This window comes from Peromyscus eremicus, chromosome 16_21, assembly GCF_949786415.1.
Source record: "Peromyscus eremicus chromosome 16_21, PerEre_H2_v1, whole genome shotgun sequence".
Classification (NCBI taxonomy): Eukaryota; Metazoa; Chordata; class Mammalia; order Rodentia; family Cricetidae; genus Peromyscus; species Peromyscus eremicus.
In genome coordinates, this window is record NC_081432.1 from 61,397,729 (window position 1) to 61,418,441 (window position 20,713).

At 42.9% G+C, this 20,713-nt stretch overlaps 1 protein-coding gene across 13 annotated transcripts in view; it reads left to right on the top strand.

Moving 5' to 3' along the window:
- Usp49 (ubiquitin specific peptidase 49) overlaps positions 1-20,713 on the top strand; it is a 70,559-nt gene that overhangs the window by 20,680 nt on the left and 29,166 nt on the right. For 8 of the 13 annotated variants that reach the window (XM_059244028.1, XM_059244023.1, XM_059244022.1 and 5 more), the window contains one exon: positions 4,341-4,415. The gene's annotated coding sequence lies outside the window, so the exon portion shown is untranslated. Of the gene's footprint in view, positions 1-4,340; positions 4,416-15,051; positions 15,214-20,713 lie in introns of all 13 variants that reach the window. The other 5 variants (XM_059244029.1, XM_059244024.1, XM_059244027.1 and 2 more) reach the window with 2 other exon arrangements.

The window sequence follows — 20,713 nt, forward strand, 5'->3', positions numbered from 1 at the left end:
AACATCCCCACATGTTCCCTCCCTGTTAAAGTTGCAGCTCTGTGCTTTTAAAACTAATGTCTAGTGTTTCTTGTTTAAATTTTTAATTTATGTGGTTATATATGTGTGTGCATTTAGGGTGGGGATATTGTGAGTGTGAATGCAATGCCCACAGACTACAGGTACCTGACATGGGTACTTGGGAACCAAACCTGGGTCCTTTGCAAGAACAGCCTTTGCTCTTAACTGTAGGTGGACTTTTCTGTCCAACCAGCGAGTTTCCAAATAACCACACATAGACTTATTAATTATAAATGCTCGACTGATAGCTCAGACTTGTTATTAACTAGCTCTCTTTTATTTTATTTGTGTGTGTGTTTATATGAGTGGTTTTTTGCTTGCACATATTTCTATGCACCCCCCCCTTTTATCAATTTATTATGTTTATAGTGTTCTGCCCAGAAGAGGGCACTAGATCTCATTGTAGATGGTTGTGAGCCACCATGTGGTTGCTGAGAATTGAACTCAGGACCAAGAGCAGCTAGTGAGCTTAATCTCTGAGCCATCTCTCTAGCCCCTATTAACTAGCTCTTACATTTTAAATTAACCCATATTTCTTATCTGTGCTCTGCCTCATGGCGGTACCTTTTTTCAGCATGGCAAGTTCGCCGGGCGGTGGTGGCGCACGCCTTTAATCCCAGCACTCGGGAGGCAGAGCCAGGCGGATCTCTGTGAGTTCGAGGCCAGCCTGGACTACCAAGTGAGTCCCAGGAAAGGCGCAAAGCTACACAGAGAAACCCTGTCTCGAAAAAACAAAAACAAAAACAAAAACAAAAACAAAAACAAAAAAGCATGGCAAGTTCATCTTGCTTCTCTGTGTCTCTTCTGAGACTCCTCCCTTCTTCATGTTCTCTTTTTGTCTGCAAGTCTCCCCTAACCTCTATCTGTCCAACTGTTGACAAATCAGCTCTTTTTTTAACCAATAAGAGTAATACATATTTACAGTGTACAAAGATTGTTCCACGGCAGTTAACCACTGAAGTCATCTCTCCAGCCCATTGTCTACTCTGTCAGATTCTCTCCTTGTCTGTCTCTGTCTTTCTTCTTTTTTAGAACTTTATTTATTTATCTGTGTGTGTATTGGGGGGTACCCTTGGAAGCCAGAAGAAAGCGTAGGTGCTAAGATTTGAGGCCAGGTCCTTTGGAAGAGCAGCAAGTGCTCTTAACTGTTGAACCATCTTCCCAGCCCATTTTCTAGTATTTCTTTTTTGTTTGTTTGTTTGTTTTTTGTGTTTTGTGTTTTGTTTTTGTTTTTGTTTTTTGTTTTTTGGCTTTTTCGAGACAGGGTTTCTCTGTGTAGCTTCCTGGAACTCACTTTGGAGACCAGGCTGGCCTTGAACTCACAGAGATCCGCCTGGCTCTGCCTCCTGAGTGCTGGGATTAAAGGCGTGCGCTACCACTGCCCGGGTGGTTTTTGTTTTTCAAAACAGGGTTTCTCTGTGTAGTTTTGGAGCCTGCCCTGGATCTCACTCTGTAGACCAGGCTAGCCTCGAACTCACAGAGATCTGCCTGGCTCTGCCTCCTAAGTGCTGGATTAAACCTATGTTAAAGGTTAGACTTTTTCCCCAATTAACACTATTTATTGTCTGTATAGGTATAAAAGTAGGATTAGAATTCCCAACTGATGAAATGGTAACTCCAATGCATGCTAAGGTGATTGCTGTGCCTGCTTCTGCTGCTGGTCATTATAGGTGCAGTTTGGGATTGCTTTTGTTTACATTTAACTAGCAAGATTGGGAGAAACACCAACTGAGCCATTGCTCTTAGCTCTTTTGTGTGTGTGTGTGTGTGTGTGTGTGTGTGTGTGTGTGTGTGTGTGTGTGTAAGAAGAAATTCCCAGTCCAGTAGAATTCTCATCTAATTATGTCCTTCAGCTCCTGTGAAGCTTGTTGGTTAAAACTAGATATTATTTAACTAAAATGAAGACCCAAATGCCCAACACAGTTCAGAATTCTTTGAATTCTGTGTAGATGATCTGGCTCTTTCCTCACAGCTTGCTCAGAGCTCCTGGAATGTTTGAGTACTAGGTTCTCCTCTAACCAGAATAATATCACACATGTACAGTTCTTGTCCATTTATAATGTATTTATACACATTTTTCTTATTGATTTTTGCGACATCTTTGGGAGTACAGCTGATTTTATATTCATTATAGGGAGGAAGTGTAGGGGTCTCAAGTCATAGGTGAGTTGTCCAGGGTCTCACAGCTCATAAGCCTGGGCCATAGGCTCAAGCCCCCTGATTCTAAATCTATATCTATAGCTTTTTGAAAACTTCCATGCTCTTGTGCCCCTTATAAATAAACAGGTCCTTCTAGTGTCTTATTAGATATAATGAAATACAGAGCCAGATCTCATTTGAGATTTGTGGTGCTGGAATTTGAACTGAGGGCCTTGAGCATGCTAGGCAAGCACGTTGTCACTGAGCTATATAGCCTCAGCTTCTCTTATGAAAGTGAAGGTTGTAGGCTCGGGATACAGTGTTTATTGGTAGACTGCTTGCCTCATGAGCACAGCCCTGGATTCAATATTCAGTTCTGTACTTAGCACCACAGAGCAGGCTGGCCTCGAACTCAGATATTCACCTGCTTCAGTCTTTAAAGCACTGGCATTAAAGGCATGTGCTACCACACCCAGCATGGCCTTTTGATCCAGATCAAATATAGGATGCTAAACATAAATTCCATGTGGTTACATATCCTACATGCTATTGAGTATAGAGGTGGTTAACTAGTTAGCTTAGGGGCCATCTAGATTAAAATAAAATCACTTGGTTTTAACTGTAATTAGTTTTTGGGGGTGTTGTTACTTTGGAAATCAGGTTTGGATAGGAGACTAGGGGACTGTTTGAATTTGAGGCTCCATCCATACAGTTTTGGTGTAGTTTGTCTGAGTAAGTGCCTCAGACCTGCAGCCTATAATATATAGTCGATAAAAGCTCTCCCTAAAAGTATTTGTGAGTTTCATGGTCTTGCAACTCTTTCTGCCATGTGGGGCCAGACTTTCTTGCCCCGTGCTACTGATTTGCACCAAGTGCACCCAGATGTGAAACTTGGAGCCTCTGATTTTCAGAAAGGCTCTATTCACACAGGGCATTGTGGATTTGTATACCTAACTAAAGAAAGGGAGCAGAATAGAGGTGGAGAGCCTAGCTTTGCATTAATGCAGACAACTTTCAGCTGTCCTTGGCCTGGCCGCCTCACCCCCACCCAGTCCCAGCTTGGCCCTATTGTGCTAGCTCTTCCTTTCTTCTCTTTCCCTCTCATCATTCTTCTCTCAGTCCCTTTAGGGATAAAACAACAAATTCTTCCCCTTGGAGAATGCAGAGCAATTTCCCTTTCTTGACAGCCATTCTGGGATCTTGACAGCCATTCTTCAGGGAACCACGCACTCGAAGGGGACTGGACCTGAGAGGTTGGGGCCCCATATCAAGGGTGCATATTTTTGCAAAGCAAGTTTCTTGTAAGAGGAATTCTTGTGTTCCCTGTTAGGCTGATAAAATGGAGAATTTGTCATCCTGTTACACAGCAGCTAATACACCAGTCAAGTTTTATTAAATCCTCAATAAAGTGTCAGAAGTCTAAACAATGGTTACATGTATAATTTATTGAACTCATAAACTCTAGTTATCTTTGCTTATATAGTATCCTTGTGTATAGAGTATGTTGCCTTTAAAGATACTTGCTGCTTACATATAGGACATAAACCCAGTTAACACAAAGGAGTCGTCTCACACCCTTTCCGAACCATTATGCATTTCACTTATGCATAAATAAGTTTAGCTTTTGATACTTGAATATTTTTGTTAGCATGAATTTTCAGTTCTGACAGTTTTAAAGACAATGTGTATTCTTTACAGAAATCCATTTTTTTTTTCGGAAGAAAACCTTTATTTAATTTTTTTATTTTTATTTATTTAGTTAGTTTTTTTGAAACAGGATTTCTCTGTGTAACCCTGGCTGTTCTGGAACTCACTCTGTAGATCAGGCTGGCCTCGAACTCAGAGATTCACCTGCTTCTGCTTCCCAAGTGCTGGAGTTAAGAGCGTGCGCACCACTGCTGGGCCTTTAATGCTTGTGTTCGTGGTTCATTCTCCTATAATGACTGAATCTTTGGTTGCTCTTAGCTGAAACATGGGTCATATTTTTTTCCTATTTTTTAAAATATCAATGTCAAAAAGTTGTAGGGATTTTATTGTGTTGTAGTATATTAATCCTTTTCTGAATTTATAAATAAAATTTGTGAAATTGCTTTTTTCTTGCCATGTATCAGCTCAGGCTCACAGATTGTTTCCCCTCCTAGGTAATAGAGAAGAAGAAAACCCAGCCAATGATTATGTGATAATATGGAAGAAGATGGAAAAAAGCTGTTTAATGGGTAAGGAACAAAGCTGTAGTAAAATCTTATTAATGAGAATCATTCCTGATGGTATGACCAGTCTGTCTATAGTCTTGTTGAGGGAGTGAGTGTTCATTATGATCTGTTTCTTGGTGATGTTCTGAACTTCTGATCCCAGCGTCCATCTTAACCTTGCACATTTTTCACACCATAAATTAAGAGGAGATACAGTTGTATTTAAAGATAAAATGAGCCTCGAGACTAGCAAGAATACTGAAACAAAGCTTGAAATCGATTGGTGGTTGACTAGAGACTGCACTCGCCATGCCTGTCAAGAGTAATTACCCACTCTTTTTCTCCCCGCCGTCCCCCCAGTACTGCCAGCTGCTGTGACATCAGGCTCACGATGTGTGTGTGTGTGTGTGTGTGTGTGTGTGTGTGTGTGTGTGTGTGTGTGTCTTGTTCACTTGAGCAACTGCAGATGTGTGTCAAGCGGCAATCAAATAAAATTTCACAAGCTCATAGATTTTTATTGTCTAGAATTCAAATATTCTAGACAACCAAAACTGTCCATGAATGTTAGTCCCTACCAGAGTCTAGAAGTTTATGCAGCATTTATTTGGGCAGCCTTCTTCTCTGTCTGGTGCAGTGATTCCCAACTTTCCTAATGCTGTGACCCTTTAATACAGTTCCTCATGTTGTGGTGACCCCCAACCATAAAACTATTTTTGTTTCTACTTCATACCTGTAATTTTGCTAGTGTTATGAATCAGAATGTAAATATCTGGCATGCAACTCCTGTGAAAGGTCATTCGGTAACCCCAAAGGGTTCGTGACCCACAGGTTGAGACCACTGGTCTAATGATGGAACACATGAGCTTTGATAGCAGACAGCTTTGGGGCAGTTGTTATTAGCTTGCTGGGCAAGTTGATCTCTGAGCTTCATTTCCCTGACTTAAAAGTAGAGACAATAAAATACTTAATATGTTGATGCTGAGGATTAATTAGTCTCTATGACAAATGTGCAGTGATGCCTGGAACACAGGGAGTACTTGGTAACTATCATCTACGGGTGTCAGGTACTGTCCCAGTTAGCATGTTATGCACACATGCATCGCTCTGTGATGTTACACTCTGGGGGTTCACCTGTCGTAGGGAAGGCTAATGCTGAGGGCAAGAGAGTCTTTAGGGAAAGTTTCCATTTTAGCCTCATTTCATTCTCTTGGAGTGTGTTGTTAAACTGTGAGAACAGAGTTATACACCTCCAGCTCTTACTGGGTATCTTACAGTATATATGAATAAACAACCATTCTCGGGCTATATATAGTAGTTCTACCTCAGCTTGTGTCAGCTGCTGGCGGCATGCACCAGTAGTCCAGCCCTCAGGAGGCTGAAGCAGAAGGATCATGAATTTGAGGCCAAACCTCAGCTCCATAATAAGATCCTGCCCCCCCCCCAAAAAAAAGTTCTGTCTGTGCAGGATGCACGTAGTTTTTCTTCTTTCTAGATAGCTATGCCAGATTTTTGCTTCTGAGTCTGGCAGCCTAGTTGAATGAAGAGTCCTCTGAATTTCTTTCTTTTTTTTTTTGAGACAGGCTGGCCTTGAACTCACTATGGAGCTGAGGGTGAGCTTGAACTCCTGATCCTCCAACATTCATCTCAGCCTTGGGAAGGAGATGTGTAGCCATGCCCCTGATTTTGAGTTTCTTTTATCTTATTGTACAGTATTATTGTACCTTTGAAAATGTGTTGTTGGTTTGTTTTTTTTTTTTTGTTTTGGTGTGTGTGTGTGTGTGTGTGTGTGTGTGTGTGTGTGTGTGTGTGTGTGTGTGTGTGTTTTGCTTACATATACCTGTTTACCATGTGTGCTTGGTGTTCATGGAGGCCAGAAGAGGGCGCTGTATCCCCTGGAACTGGAGTTGCAGGAGGTTGTGAGCCACTACACAGGTGGGAGAGTAGCAAGTGCTGCTTTTAATCACTGAGCCATCTCTCCAGCCCCTCAAAATGTCTTTAATGCTTTCCCCATTGCTTGTCCCCACCTTCTGAGGTCATGCAGAAGATTGCCTACCTTGAGAAAGCACATACAAAACATCTCTTTCTTGTAGTAGTTCCCTGTTGTTATCCTGGGGTGCCCTTCCATTATGGATTATCTCATCTGCTCTGGCCAGTAAGACTGTTTATTAGGGTTTATATAAACAGAAGTCAACATTTAGTATTTTGTGTTGGGCAGTGTTTTAAATGCTTTATTCATTTAATCCTGTCACCCACTCAAAAGGTTTAAATACTGTTACTAATCTTAAAGTGAGTACTAGGCATGGTGGTGTGCATCCTGTCATCTCAGCACTTAGGACGGCCACACACCTTTAATCCCAGCACTCAGGAGTCAGGGGCAGTGCGGCCGGCCTGATTTACGTAACAAGTTCTAGGCAAGGCTAGGCCATACAAAGGGGCGTTGGGGGGGGGGGGCGGTGGCAGACAATTTGTAGTCTTTTTTTTAAAAGATTTATTTATTTATTATGTATACAGTGTTCTGCCTGCGTGTGTCCTTGCAGGCCAGAAGAGGGCACCAGATCTCATTACAGATGGTTGTGAGCCATCATGTGGTTGCTGAGAATTGAACTCAGGACCTCTGGAAGAACAGCCAGTGCTCTTAACCCTGAGCCATCTCTCCAGCACAGACCATTTGTAGTCTAAATGGCAGTTTCAGGATTCCAGTATAGGCTATCTGCTCACCAGGGGGATGTGGGTTAGTTAATATAAACTTGTAAGGTTTGAGATATAAACTTAGGAATAATGTGTGACTTTAAATACGACTAGAAGGCCAAATATTTCTCAGAAAAATCACAATAACTAAATGTTTTTTCTTGTGTTTGTGAGGGAAAATTTGTGATTGTGTGTTGTAGGCTGGGGTGGGTGGGGTCCTGAGGATTGAACTCGGGGCCTTGTTCTCAGGTGCATGCTATGTAAGTACTCTACTACCGAGCTACCCCAGCTGTCTTTTTCCTCCCTTGGTCTATTTTGTTGTTGTTGTTTGAGACAGAGTTTCTCTTTGTGGCTCTGACTGTCCTTGAGCTCTGTAGACCAGAGATCCACCTGCCTCTGCCTCCTGTGTGGTTTTTGTTCTGGGCTCTGTCTTGTCAGAGGAAGCATTGGTTTTTCTTTTCTTCAAACAGCAATTCCCGTATTGTTAATGAATGAGGGAAATAGATGCTGACGGATGAAGAATGATAGTTCAAGAGTCATCACGCTGACCAAATGTCTTGGCTTTGTTCTAAGTGGCATTGCATGCAGGATGGTTTCCTTTCTCTTTTCTCATCCCACCCCATCCATTGTCTGAGCGTCTTTTCTAAATGTTGATCCAAGTATGGCTTTTAGCATTTCTACCCTTAACAATGTCTTGCAGGGATTCCAGGAACTGCTCAGACTTTTGGAGGTTGAGGTTGACTTTATTTTAATAACAATATTAAAACATGGTTTGTTTTCCATCCTTATCCATTCCTGGGAATGTGAGTTTTCAGAAGGCTCCATACTATGAAACTGACTGGATGTAGAAGTAGATGAAGAGTCTCTTTCTTAATTAGTCTTGGACTTTAAAAAAAATTGTAGAAAGTGTACACTCGCTCTTCTCTGTAGGCTTGCTATGAGCAGTAAGCCCAGAGTGCCAGAGTCAGGAGCCCTGTTCTTTGTGTGGCATGTTCCTGGCTTCTTGCTTTATAGTGTTAGCTGAGCATCTACTGTGTTGCAGTCCTGTGGTTGGGCTGGAAGCAAGGCAGTAAACAAAATGAGAGAGAGCCCATGTCTCTTTCAGCCTTTGAGTCTGTTGCCCCAGACATCGCCCTCCCCGCCCAACCCCCCAGGAGAATCTGAGTTCACAGTTACTCTGTGTGTGTGTGTGTGTGTGTGTGTGTGTGTGTGTGTGTGTACACATGTGTGTACTCAGGGTCTCATCATGAAGCCTAGGCTGGCCTTGAGCTCATAGCTCTCTGTAGTGTGTGCTACTGTGCCTGGGTATCACTGTGGATCTTACACACTTACTCAGTGACTCATATTTCCCCGGATATCTTAAGATCAATCCACATGAGTCTATTAAATGGGTAACAGAATTTATTAAGATATAAACTGAGGAAATACACTCATGATTACAGAACAGAGTAGACAGCAGAAGTCGTCCTCTGATCTGAGTGAATCCACCTCGAAGCCAGGAGCCTGGAGAAGGGGCCTGTGTCTTTTCTCCAGCTCCTTCTCAGAGGTGACTTAAAAACCACACTAAGCACCGCCTCCTTTGGGCTGTGTAGCCCAGGGTCATGGGTGGAGCAAATACCACTACACAGATGCTTGAAGGATAGTGTGGTCTGACATTTTGTTAATTTTTTTAAAAAAATATTTTTAAAGGCAACAAATGACTTAGAAAGGTTATTATCAATTATTTATTTATTTATTTGTTTGTTTATTTAGGGTTTGGTTTTTGGAGACAGGGTTTCTCTGTGTAGCCCTGGCTGTCCTGGAACCCGCATTGTAGTTCAGGCTGGCCTTGAACTTCAGAGATCCACTTTCCAGAAGTTTAGTATCTTAATGGAACCCCAGTATAGCAATAGAGATGGGTCTGCCCAGCATTTCTGTTATATCTGATTTGATTTCATTTGTTTTCAAAATTAGTGCCAGTTTTGTCAAGATATTTAATGGAAATAAAATGCCAGTTAGTTTTAAGTTTGTTCTTTCTATTATTTGAAGAAGAATGTTCTTGCCCATGTGAGATTTTCTTTGTGTAGCAAGTTGCTCCCAAGGCCCTGTAATTGTGTTGAAGAGATTTTCATATCAAAAGAGATTACTTGGCGCATTAGATTGAGTCACGTAATAATGATTTGAAGGTTAATTAATGCAGCCATCAGACCCCTATATCAGCTAGATGTCTATCTGATCACTCACCAACTCCAGCCATTTCTAACTGCAGATAATCACGAGTATCAATAGAATACTAATGAAAAAAGAAGCTGACATTCAAAATGTGAATGACCACAGAGTTTCTCTAGTTTTTATTTTAACCTCAAAATACACTTTAATTGAACTTTTTTTTTTTTTTTTTTTTTTTGGAGACAGGGTCTCTCTATATATCCCTGACTGTCCTGGAACTTGCTGTGTAGACCAGGCTGCCTTGGACTCACAGAGATCCTCCTGCCTCTGCCTCCTGAGTGCTGGGATTAAAGGCTTGTGCCACCATACTCCACTTGTAGTGTTTTATTACGGCAATAGAAACCCTAACTAATACAGTATCTAGCCAAACTTATTTTTTTAAAACAGGGTCTCATATATCCCAGGCTAGTCTCAAGTTCCTGATCCCTGATCCTCCCACCTTTACTCCTAACAGTTGGGATTATAAGAATGCACCACCACACGTTTTAAATGCGTTCCTATATATGTGTGTATTTATGTGGGCCATAATCCAGAATTCTCTGGGAAGGGAGTCTCATGAGGGATTGTAGGGGTTATTTTGATTGTGTGATGAGGTAGGAATGTTTGACCACTGTGGGTGGTACCATTCCCTGGGCAAGGGTTCGTGAGTGTGTAAGATCGAAGAAGGTGATCTGAGCACTAGCACATACGCATTAATTCATTGTTCTCTGCTCATCACTGTGAATGTCATGTGACCAGCTGTGTTGAGTTCCTGCCACCTTGACCTCCCCACAGTGATGGATGTAACCTGGAATTGTGAGCCGAATTACCCCTTTTCCTTAAGTGTTTTTGTCAGGGTGTTAACCACAGCAACAGGAAAGAAAACTAGAGAGTAGAGAAGGGGCAACTTCAGGTATCACTCTTCAAGTATTGTTTACCTTTTTATTTTTAGATTTCCTTAGTTTTAATTCTGTGTGTGTGTGTGTGTGTGTGTGTGTGTGTGTGTGTGTGTGTGTGTTTCTCGTGCATGTGTGTGCTCGGTGCTCAAGAGGGCATTAGATCCCCTGCAACTGGAGTTACAGATGGTTGTGAACCACCATGTGGGTGCTGGGAACTAAACCCAGGTCCTCTGTAAGAGCAGCAAGTGCTCCTTACTGCCAAGCCATTTCTCCAAACCCCATGTTTGTTTTCTTTCACTAGTTGGTGAGGCCCCAGCTCAGATCCTCTTGCTTGCTAGGCAAACACTTTGCGATTGAGCTATCTCCCCAGCTCCTAGATCTGTTCTCAAACAAGACTGTTGTTAGCAAAGAATCTAGATAGGACCTGACGCTTTTTCTTTTTTAGACAAGTACATATTTTGTAGCCCAAGCCCTCCCCTAGTTCTGAGTGGCAGGTGTGTGCCACCTGCCTGACACTCATTTTTTTTACGTTAGTAGTTCTTGGTGACTGACTGGTTGTTGTAAATAGGCTTTTAAGAGAATGGCAGGGCTGGGTGCTGCTCAGTGGTAGAGTTCTTGCTTAGTACATGTGGCTCTGGATTAATCATAGCCCAGTAAAGGGAGAGAGGGAGGGAAGGAAAAGAATGGGAAAGGGAGAGAAAAGAAAGAGAGGAAAGTGAAAATAGATGAATATGAATGAGAAAATGTATGTTTGAATGAATTTTATTCCCTTGCTGCTAACTGGTTTTCTTTTTGTTTGTTTGTTTTTGTTTTTTTGTTTTGTTTTGTTTTTGTTTTTGTTTTTTCGAGACAGGGTTTCTCTGTGTAACGGAGTCCTGGCTGTCCTGGCACTTGCTTTGTAGACCAGGCTGGCTTCGAACTCACAGAGATCCTCCTGCTTCTACCTCCCGAGTGCTGGGATTAAAGGCATGCGCTACCACCGCCCGGCTGCTAACTGGTTTTCAAGTCAGGTAAACCAGAAGATCATACTCAAGTCTCGGAACAGTTTATAAGTATTGAATTAAGCTGGGCCATCGTGGCACATGTCTTTAATCCCAACACTCTTGAGGCAGAGGCAGGAGGATCTCTGAGTTGAAGGCCAGCCTGGTCTACAGTTCGAGTTCCAGGACAGGCAGGGCTACAAAGAGAAACACTATCTGTAAAAAAAAAAAAAAAAAAAGAAAAAAAGAAAAAAAGAGAGAAAGAAAAGAGAGAAAGTTAGAAATATTGAATTAAGGGGAAATTTTTTATTTATTTTGTTTTTTGAGACTGAGTCTCTATTATGTAGCTCTGCTATCCTGGAGCCAGATAATGTAGACTGGACTGACCTTAAACTCACAGAGACCCGCCTACCTCTGCTGGGATTAAAGGCCTGGGCTAACACATCTGGAACAGACGCCATGTCTTTTGGACATTTGTTTGAATATCCTATTCTTGCATCATATGCTACATGTCATTAGAGACCTGCGTTCAGTAAATCATATTGTTTACTGCTATGCAATTTGTCGTCTTGTTTTTAAGCTGATTGTAAGTATTGTATTTATTTATTTGTTTGTTTTGAGACAGGGTTTCTCTGTGTAGCCCTGGCTTTCCTGGAACTCCCTCATAGACCAGGCTGGCCTCGAACTCAGAGATCCACCTGCCTCTACCTGTGCTGGGATTAAAGGGAGTATATAATTTAAGGGCCATTCTCCCACCACCCACCCTTGGAAAATAAGTACTTTGAGTTCATTAGAACACATGATTTTTTCACAAATCAATTTTTACCAAGTCCAGTAAAAAAAAAAGATTTCCACCAACAATTCACATAAAGCAAAAAAAAAATTGATATTTACCATAATTAAAGCCATACAAATGAAAAAATGTGTATATAATTTTTCAAATGTCATACTGAAACATACTGAAGATGCCACTTGTTAGGGAAACACAGCTGGTAGAGAGTGTAAAAGGGGCTTATAAAGCTTTTCTCCCAAATTTCAATAAATATATCCCTGGATGTGTAAATTACTTCACGGGCATAATTGTGTGTGTCATGGTACTTATTCAGTACATGAGTACTGAAAACATCATGGTCTCCTCTTGAAGGGGCGGTAACTATGGGTTTCATTGGGACACTTTCACACAGGTCCTTTATGTATCTTGATCATTTTCACAACTCTGTTAGCCTCCCACCCCCTCCCACTCCTGCTGATCCTCTTTCTCTTCCCAACTAACCAGACCTATTTTCTGCTTCATTTCTTTTTACTTTTTGGTGAGTCAGTGAGTTCCATTAGGGTTGTTTGCAGGAGTGTCAGTGGGAATTTATTTGACTACACCACTAAAGAAAATGTCCCTGCTGGGCATGGTGGTGCTCAACTTTAATCCCAGCACCCAGGAGGCAGAGACAGGCAGATCTCTGTGAGTTTGAGGCCAGCCTGGTCTAAAAAGCAGGTTTCAAGATAGCTAGGACTGTTACACAGAGAAACCCTGTCTCGAAAATTCAAAAACAAACAAAAAAAGAAAATGCCCCCCTACACATATTAGTTTTAAACTTTTTTATTATATTAAATTTTAAAGATTTTTAAATTTTATTTTGTGTGTATGGATGTTTTGCCTGCATGCATGCTATGTGTCATACTTTTGGATCCTCTGAAACTGGAGAATTGAACTTTGAGTCCTCTGCAAGAGCAACAGGTGCTCTTAACCGATAGCCATCTCTCCAGCCCTATTATATTGATGTTGGTAATTTTAAAAAACTGCTCTTAGAGAGTTCTAGTGATGCGTAAGACAGAGTAAGCACATTCTGTGTGGCCTCTCACCGCGAATGTAGCCAGAAATCTGCACAGAGCAGCAGCCAGGGGTCTGAATTGTAGACGCTAGCAGCTGGATGAGAGAAGAGCAGGATTTGAAGTCTCACAAGCCAGGTCCCTGGGGTGGTCGAGGCAGGCAAACCCAGAAGTGCCCCAGGCTCAGTCATGCCCCAGGCGTGACAGCACTTCAGTCTGAAGCCGCTAATGTGGCTTTACTGACTTTGTGTGTTTGAATGCGTATGTAGAAGTCAGAGGAGAACTTGTAGGAATCGGTTCCCTTCCGCAGTGTGGGCTCTGGGGAATCGGAGCCAGGCTGTCAGCCTCTGCAGGGTGCAGTCGTACTTCCTAAGCCATCTTGTTGCCATAAAGCCTTCAGTGCTGACAGGGTGGGAAGGGGAGAGCGTCCTACTTCTCCATTAGTCAGTCCCCTCAGCGGGGACCTTCCTCCTCAGTGCAGCAGGGTCTGTGGTAGTACAAACATCAGAGGAAACACCCGTTCCTTTTTCCTTCCTCTGTCCTGCAGCCTTACTCCTCTACGAGTAAAATCAATGCTCTCATAGCAACGTGTTCTAAAGTGGGCTCTCAAAGGCCTCAGTCTTCTGGCTGGCAGAGGATAGTACCTGGGAGGAGGTACAGAAAGACAGCCTATAAAAGGGTTATGAGCTCCTGGGCCTACCCCTAAATAGCACACATGGAATCTAATGCTAAATATTGATCTTGAAAGACTGGAATGAGACTATAGATCAGAGGTTCTCAACATGTGGGCCACAACCCCCTGGGGTCAAATGGCCCTTTCCTAGGGGTTGCCTAATACCATCAGAAAACACAGGTATTTACATTATGGTTCATAACAGTAGCAAAATGACACTTACGAAGTAGCAATGAAATAATTGTATGGTTGGGAGTCACCATACCATGAGGAGTTGTATTAAAGGGTTGTGGCATTAGGAAGGTTGAGGACCACTGCTCTAGTGGGTCACTACCCAGCTCCTAGAATGGCAATGGAGGTAACACTCACAAAAGACAGCCATACAGTTCTGCAAAGCTTTGTGTAAGTAAATTTACCAATATAAGATTTTCTGAAACTGACCTAAACTCAACCAGGACTATAACTTACTAAAACAGACAAAAACAAAATAAAACAAAACCCCTCAGGATTCTTGAGAGGACAGAAAGGACTCTGGGACTCACAAAATTATGCAGCCTACAAAGAACTAGCATGGCCTCAACTCATGTGGACAAGAGAACCAAGACACCATCACTGAGATGACAACTCGCTCCTTAATGTGGATCACTCCCTTCTTGTCTGTTTGATGGGCTAGCCTTGGCCACATCATGCCCTCTGATGGGCTAGTGACCATAACTGCCAGGCTAAACTTTGCAGAAAATGGCTTAGACTCTCGACTCCCCTGAGCTTGTCCTGAGACCCAGCTGCTCTGAGTCACATGGCATTGTGCAAGAGGAGTAGATACTTAGGGTAAAAAGCAAGACTGTTTTCAGTCTTCCTAATCCATCCCTCTCTAACTCCTAGGTTTCAAGGTAGGTTTTTAAATTGATTTTAGTGATAGAGAGTGCAAAGAGGGTTGAGAGGAGTTGGCTTGTCATATGGCTCAGTACAAAATTGAATAGTCCCGTTGTGTGTTTTCCCTTTGTGAGTGAGCCTCTCTCCATGTTCCATTTTTAGGCAGATGAGTAAATGCCTTGTGGCCACCTGTCACTGTAGCAATAAGATAAATAATCAACTGAAGAATGCAGATATAGAGAGCCACACCTGATCCTTTGTAGTTGAAGATGACACTCACTGACCAGCATTTGCTGTGAAGCCAGCAGATTCCCACCAGCTATACATCCCAGCCTGTGATTTACAGCCACAGAGCCCACATTCCACACTTGGCACAGTTTGCTCCTGCCATCTTCTTCAAAAAGACTCTAGATGCTCACTAGGCCCCCTAGGTAGATCTGCTACTGCGAGTCTGTGTCTCCAGTGGAGCTGTACCATTTGAAGTGACATTTCCATGTATCTGGCAAATACTGCTTGATTTTTGTCTGTTCACCCAGCAGCTACTGGAGCATGCAAAGCAGAGGCTTTCAGAAAAAGGACGCTTAAGAGAGGCTGCCCAAGTGTCGGAGCTACAGTACTACAGGGTCTCCAAGCCCCCGGTTGTGGGGGCACACAGTTGAAAGTCATAACCCAGCAGTCGAACGGAACTCAGTGGCATGGTAGGTTGTGTGGAACTAAGTGGCTGGGTTTCATTTGAAGAGAGCTAGCAATAACCCAGAGTCATGATTTCCCCAGTCATACTCTGTCCGTTACCTGGATCATTTGACTGCTAGGAAGGAGAGTTTGTGAGGGTCTGCCGAAAGGACCTCAGCAGGAGCTGGCTAGTCACGGTTAGTTTGCTTGCGGTGACTTCTGACCATAGTATCACTTGATGACATAAGTGTTTCCTGAGCTCTATTGGTGCCAGGCACTGCTTGAAGCATTTCTTACCTGTTAACTAATTGACTGATGCAACAATTCCATGTATACTAATAGGAATATTCTTTCTGTTTCCTGAAGAAACTGAGGTCTGGAGACACCACTTGTCAGTCACATAGAGTTAGCAGGAAAGCGATAGAATCCCAAGCTAGCTAGCTTGCCTTGACCTAACCACTGTGCTGATGCCGCTTACTGCTTCATTCATTTGTAAATAATTATTAAAATTTTCTCCATTCACATTTTATAGTTGTAGGACCAGAAAATTTTAAATTAAAAAGTACTTTTAGGGGTTGGGGATTTAGCTCAGCGGTAAAGCGCTTGCCTAGCAAGTGCAAGGCCATGGGTTCGGTCCTCAGCTCTGAAAAAAAAAAGTACTTTTAATGAGAAAATGCTCCAGCTCACTTGAGAGACGCTCTAGCGTGCTGTGTTCTAGAGTCACAGAACCAGAGGCTGGCAGGGCTCTCCACGCTTGCTGCTGATGGTTTTTTTGTTTGTTTGTTTGTTTTTCTTCCTTCCTTCCTCCCTCCCTCTCTTCCTTCCTTCCTTTTCTTCCTTCCTTCCTTCCTTCCTTCCTTCCTTCCTTCCTTCTTTCTCTTTCTCTCTCTCTCTCTCTCTCTCTCTCTCTCTCTCTCTCTCTCTCTCTCTCGCTTTCTTTCTTTCTTTCTTTCAACAGGGTGACAGGGTCTCACTATGTAGCTCTGGCTATCCTGGGACTCACTATGTAAAACAAGTTAGCCTCAAACTTCCAGAGATCTGCCTGCCTCTACCTCCATCATGCCCAGTTTTTTTTGTTTTAAACATTTATTTTATTTGTGGGTGTGTATTACACACACACACACACACACACACACACACACACACACACACACACGGGGTCAGAGGACAACTTGCAGAGTTGGTTCTCTCCTTCCCTCATGTGAGTCCCAGGGATTGAACTCTGGCGTTCAGGTTTGTCAGTGAGCACCTTTACCCCCAGCCATCTCATCAGCCTGGCTTTGTTATTTTTTTGAGTCAAAACGCAACTATATACTTAACACAATAAAAACTTGAGATATCGTAATAAATACATTTGTTTATCCACACACAAAACAAAATATAGTGGTTCTTCTATTCTTTTTTTTATTTTTTTTTATTATGTATACAGCATGTATGACTGCAGGCCAGAAGAGGGCACCAGATCTCATTATGGATGGTTGTGAGCCACCATGTGGTTGTTGGGAATTGAACTCAGGACCTCTGGAAGAGCAGTCAGTGCTCTTAACCTCTGAGCCATCTCTCCAGCCCTGGTTCTTTTATTCTTAAAACCACATCTGTTTCAAAGTAATGACAAGTACACATGCCAAGACTTTGTTCTCGGATGCTTGGACCTATAACAGTGGTTCCTGGTGATTTTAATTTCATGTATCTTTCAAATATGCACACTAAACTTCAATCTATTGTTTGCTCCATGAAAACAAAACAACAAAACACTTTAACATCAGGAATGTTGGCGATAAAAATCTCTGTAAAGAACCAGTGTTTCCCAAGAACAGAACTGATAAGACTCACTCTGGCCAGTGAAGACTTGTGGTTAGATGCTTATTTATCTGGGTTGCTGGGATCAGACTCCGTTTGGAGTTAGGATGGGTCACCTTGGACCAGATGAATGACCGCTGGCGGGATAGCCTTGTCCTGTTGCCCAAAGCACGCACAGGGGCATGAATGGGCAGAACACCTGCTGTGGACAGTCTCACTCTTGTCTGACCACATTCTTTTTTTAAATTATTATTGCAGGTGTACACATGGTTTGCCTGCTTGTATGTATGTACATTGCATGTGTGTCTGGTATCCTTGGAGGCTAGATGAGGTTACTGGATCCCTTGGAACTTGAGTTCCAGACGATTGTAAGCCCTCATGTGGGTGCTGGAAATGGAACTGTGTCCTCTAGACGAGCAGCAAGTACTCTTACCTGTGGAGCTGTTTCTCCAGCCCCGCTTTTTGTTCTAAAAATGGCCTGGGTGCTGTTGCTTCTAGTTCTTTAGGGTTTCCCAGAGGTATTCTGGTTCATACACTGTTACTAAATTAGACACCTTTCTGATCTCTGGCCTTGCTCAGACTGTCCCCTTCTAAGAAGAGCCTCCACATCCCCTTCTCTTCTCTTGGTTTTTTGAGACAAGGTGTCTCTGTGTAACAGCCCTGGCTGTCTTGGAACTTGCTTTGTAGACCAGGCTGGCCTCAAACTCAGAGATCTGCCTGCCTCTGCCTCCCGAGTGCTGGGATTAAAGGCGTGCGCCACCACTGCCTGGCATTCCTTATTCTTTTAGTACATACTTTGAATACTGACTAGGCATTCTAGAAAGGTGTGTGTGTGTGGAGATGCCATGGTGCCTGCTCTCTCCATCTCCTGGGGAAGGACCTCTACCTGCCCGCATCACTTTGCTAACAGCACTCTATTGCTTTTTTAAGAAAAATTTTGTTTTTATTTTGTTTTAACTTAGAGTCTTTATATATAGAAGAGGCTGGTGCACACATGCATTTTTAAGGCAGTTTGCATATGGCATTGGCATTGGAGACAAGAGGAAATGGCAGTTGCCTGGGAATCATTTACCTTCCTACTTAGAAAAGGTGTGTTTGTAAGTTGAGAATACCTGTATCAGGTAGACTAGTGAGTGGGTACCCTGCAAATGCAACAGGAGCTCAGCTCAGAGTAGGACTTCAGTTTGTGGGCCTTGAAGAGGATGTTTGGGTGGAAACTTTTCCTCAAAGATGGATGAGGCAGAGCCTTTCAGTCCTGATCTGGTGGGAGAGTTGTGCAACTGTTCATGGAAAGGGGAAGGAAAGCCAGGGAATGAGAGCATTTCAATTAGTTTTAAATAGGACAGACTCCATGTTTACTGGTCAGTGTGTCTTGTTCCGGGGCCTCAAATACTTCTTGTGAAGACTTTTAGTATTCCCTAAGAGCCAAGAATTTCCTTCTCAGCTTCCTTCAGGCCCCTCTGCCTGCTTCTGCCTTACCCACTCTGCCCTGTTGTTGAATACGGTTTCCTTAGTCCCTGCACCATGCCTTAGCTTGCCCTCCGGGTCTTTTGTTGTTGTTGTTTTAATCTTTTTCTATTTTTATGTGGAAGGGTGTTCTGCCTACATGTGTGTCTAAGCATCACAGTGCTCTTAGAAGCTAGAAATGGCTGTCAGATCCCCCATGACTGCAGTTACAGATGGCTGTGAGCTGCCATGTGGGTGCTAGGAGTTGAACTCAGATCCTTTAGATGAGCAGTCAGTGCTCTTAACCAGTGAGCCATCTCTCCAGCCCCTGTTGTTGTTGTTTTTTTTTTAAACAAACAAAACAACAAAAGGTTGAACAAAGGTTGTATTGTTTTAGCATATGCTACAGTCAGTGTAGATAAAATGGTTATAACCTCTTGAAAAAGAAATCCGTGAAAATTCAGAGGTTAATTGTAGCTAGAGTTTTCCTGCCTGGCCCACAGTTAGGACAAATCTCTCTCACCTGCCAGTCCCACAGCTGCTCAGACCCGACCAAATAAACACAGAGACTTATATTGGTTACAAACTGTATGGCAGTGGCAGGCTTCTTACTAACTGTTCTTACAGCTTAAATTAATCCATTTCTATAAATCTATACCTTGCCTCGTGGCTTGTGGCTTACCGGCATCTTCACATGCTGTTTGTCATCGTGGCGGCTGGCTGTGTCTCTCTGACTCAGCCTTCCACTTCCCAGCTTTATTCTCCTCCTTGTCCTACCTACACTTCCTGCCTGGCCACTGGCCAATCAGTGATTTATTTATTGACCAATCAGCAACACACTTGACATACAGACCATCCCACAGCAGTTAATGTTAAAGACTAACAAAAGATTGTACAGCACGGCACATGTGCTACATGCTTCACATTTAGTTCTCTTCAATATTCTGTGGTTCATGGAAGGGTTTCAAGAAATCTCAAAGGTTTTACTATAAAAAGCAGCAGTGGGGGCTGGAGAGGTGGCTCAGTGTTTATAGTGTTGGCTGCTCTTCCAGAGGACCCAGGTTTGATTCCCAATATGCACATGGTAGCTTACAAACCTGTAACTCCAGTCCCAGAGGATCCAACGCCCTCTTCTGGCCTTCACAGACATGCAGAGACATAATGCACATACATATATGCAGACAGGATACTTATACATAAATAAAATTTAAAACTGTAAGTGTAACAAAAGGAATAGACTTTCTGGGGTCTGTAGGGATCATACTTGAAGATACCCCATCAACAATTCTGCAGAATGTGTTGAACATTCTTCAGACAGAACTGTTTTGAGTCTGCAGCTACCTGGGAAACATTCATGAGTTGAGCCTTTCCTCCAGCCAGTCACCTTCACGAAGGTGATGCTGAGGAATCCATCATGGCGTGGCACCCTCGAGAGCTGGGTTGACTGTCTGTCCAGGATCATCCTTTAGATCTTAAACAGCAGTTGTATTTGCATTTCAGTGCTTCCCATTTTCCATCCTCCAGTAACCTAGCAAACCTAAGCTGCACTCAAACTGCCTTTCAGAACATTTTTTTTTTTTTGAGACAGGGTTTCTCTGTGTAGTCTTGGCTGTCCAGCTTTCAGAATCTTGTAATGGTGATGTTAATGGCATGAGCACTCCTCTCAGCTGACCACAGCCTCCCTTGCATGCTAAGTATGGCTTTGCCATCCTTCCGGCTACTCACCCATTCACCCAGGAGGCCTTACTGAGCCATTGCCTTTCTGGGAAATGCCAGATAAATGTAAAACATGGCAGCCTGTAGCAAGCTGTGTTCTATGACCTAAGGGTTACCTGGAACAGTGGGCAGAGACTGCACTGAAACTTAGTGCTCAGTCAAGCTGAGAACCTCTCTCCCCAGGAACAGCCATCACTTGTCCCCTTTCTTCTGGGAGCATCTCCCCACATCTATTGTTACAGGGTTTTCCTCTCTATTCTTTTCTTTTTTTAAGAGGTGGTTGAGTTGGGGCCTCTTACAGAATAGGCCAGCCTCAAACTTGAACTGCTGTGTATCTGAGACTGGCTTGACTTCCAGATCCTCCTGTGTCCACCTGTCAAATGCTGAGATTACAGGAATGTGCCACCACTCCTCTGCTTCTTAAATAGTCAAGTACAAAATGCTCCCAAATCAAGATACCCGAACTTTTCTTGTTTTTAACTTTACAGTGACGTGAAAGCTATGTACGTTACATAGAGACTATACTTCACATTTACATATTGCTCTTTTTCTGATCTAGCGATG